At 40.7% G+C, this 2,642-nt stretch overlaps 1 pseudogene; it reads right to left on the reverse strand.

Annotated features, from left to right (window-relative positions):
- Positions 1-1,332: 1,332 nt before the first annotated feature.
- Positions 1,333-2,365, reverse strand: LOC147881763 (protein RMD5 homolog pseudogene; annotated as a pseudogene).
- Between the last annotated feature and the right edge of the window lie 277 nt (positions 2,366-2,642).

A 2,642-nucleotide genomic window follows, 5' to 3' on the forward strand; every position in this document is an offset into this window, starting at 1 on the left:
GAAATGGCACAAGATATATGGTCATGTTAATTTCTAGAGCTTGCTAGATCTAAGGAATTAGAATATGGCAATCAGGATTCCGAAGCTATAGTTTCTTGGAAAAGTTTGTGAAGCATGCTACTTTGGCAAACAAAAGTGAGCCAACTTTGGGAGAACTTTGGCAAAAGCACCTCTCGAGCAAGAGGTATTCTTGATTTGATACATACATATGTATGGGGTTATGCACAGACCCACAGCATCAAAAATTCACTTTATTACTTGACTTTCATCGATGACTATAGTAGATATTGTTGGGTCTACTTTCTGAAAGAGAAATCTAAAGTGTTTTCCAGATTTTAAGAATTCAAAGCCATGGTAGAAAACCAGACAGGTAGAAAGATCAAATTCATGAGATTAGATAGAGGAGGTGAATACATGTCTTCAGCATTCATGAACTTTTGCAAAATTCATGGCATTTGAAGTAAATTCACATGTGCAGATACTCCTCAACAGAATGCAAGAGGTGAAAGGAAGAATGGGACTTTAGCAGACAATGCTGCAATGCTTAGTGAGAAGCATCTTCTGATTCAATATTGGGTAAAAGCAATAGCCACTGCAAACTATTTGCTTAATTGGCTATTGGGATTCGAGGTAGCTATGGAGGGTGAAGGCAGAGCAACATCATGATGAAGTAGAATAGACACAAAATATAGATTCTTTATTCACGAGGTGAAGGCCAATATATAGGTACCAAGATACACCAATGAACATCATATAAGATGTCTATAGTACAAATCACCAAGATCCTATAATCATGCCATCAAAACCATTAATCTCTCAATCACACACCACACTCCTAGATTCACTCATTCACAGCTACTAACTGATACATCATCAGTCACACCTAACTTAGGCACACCTACACACACCATGTATTCACACACTCACAACCATAGACCTTAGGACCCTAGGTATGATCCCATTACATCAATCTGTCCTTCATTCTGCCCCATAAATTGATGACCTCATCCCTCAACAATAGTACATGGGATGCTCCATGGCTTGCCCACCATCATGTGGCAACACACATGGCCCCAACCTATGACTCACTCCTAGGACTCTTGGTTTACAACTGGGAGATAGACAATGACCATGCATGGGAATACCCTTAGATCCAGCAAGGGAAAACATAAGTCTAACAATCATTTGAGGGGGACATCCCAAGGCAGAGAACCCTTATTGACTACACATAAAAACAAAGTTGTGTATCTACGATTTGAAACAAAGAGATAGTGACCAAGTACCCAAAAGACAATTTGCCATGGCACTTGTAGAGTGGGAGAGCTTCTGCATTTATTTGCAGCCATCCAACACCAGCATCTGGTTCAAGCAATGATCGAACAAATAAATTGGCGCAGATTCCTTGAAAACATGGCATGCAAATATTGAGTGAAACCAAAACTCCTTTCCTAATTCTATCTCTACAGGCAACTACTTTAGAAGCTTCCATTCTTGCTTCTTGTTGGTCAACACTATCACCATTTTTAGAAGATTTGGAAGAGCCTGACAGCCAGCCAAAGTTGTAGTGCATAAAGGGCTTTCATAAGACTAACCCAAGAGACTGCAACGTTCTCGTGTAAACTGCATAGTCATATAATGAAGAAAGCAAATCAGAATAGGGAGAACTTTCCAAACGGTCTGCCCATAGAAGGTAGCACATCAACCCCATATATCGACAGGTAGAAAATGGGGTAAAATTACTCCGAGCATATTGAAGAGCTTCCTGACGCTTGCCCTTATGGAGGAGTTGCAAGAACTGGAAGCAATGAAATTCAAACTCCAAAGAAGAGCCCCTCTGTAAAAGTTCATCACGATTTGCTCTAGCCCATTGTAGCGCTGGTTCCAAATTCCTCACCTTCATAGACTCCAATATCTGGTACATCTCATAAAAGGGTGCTTTTAGCGCATCCCTTGGCTCCAGAGCTTCGTTCACAAAACAATAACCTAGATAAAAAAGCCTCTCTCTATAAAAATGCACCGCAATAATCTGAGCGATAATGCGATCATGTGAGTCGACCTCCCTGTATGCCTTGGCAATATTTGTGCAAAACAAATTGTCCAAAAACTTGCCATGCGTGCTTAATGACATATTCAAATCATTCTACAACGCCCCGGTGTCATTCATAGGAGCCATTTTGGACAATTTGGCATGCAATTCCATAAGAATGGCCCTTGCATCCAACCCTAGGCCGTCATTGTTGAGCTGGTTCAAAACCATCTCGAGTTCCTGAATGACAACATTGATGGCCTCAAGTGTGGTGGATTTCGAGAGCTTATGTTTCTTAGAGATGCGATCAAAGGCATATTTGAGAAGGGAAAGGTCCATGATTCTCTCTAATCAGGCAATGAAAACTGAATGATGAGACTAGGAGGTTGGAGAGAAGCAAAACATTTCAGGAGGAGCGTAAAAGCTCTGATACCACTCGTTGGGATTCAAGGTAGCTATGGAGGGTGAAGGCGTAGCAACATCATGATGGAGTAGAATAGACACAAAATGTAGATCTTTATTCATGAGTTGAAGGCCAATATATAGGCACCAAGATACACCAATGAACATCATAGATGATGTCTATAGTACAAACCACCAAGATCCTATAATCATA

This window comes from Dipteris shenzhenensis, chromosome 30 (genome assembly GCF_047967505.1).
Source record: "Dipteris shenzhenensis isolate YYH24624 ecotype China chromosome 30, Dip_SZ_1.0, whole genome shotgun sequence".
In the NCBI taxonomy this organism is placed as follows: domain Eukaryota; kingdom Viridiplantae; phylum Streptophyta; class Polypodiopsida; order Gleicheniales; family Dipteridaceae; genus Dipteris; species Dipteris shenzhenensis.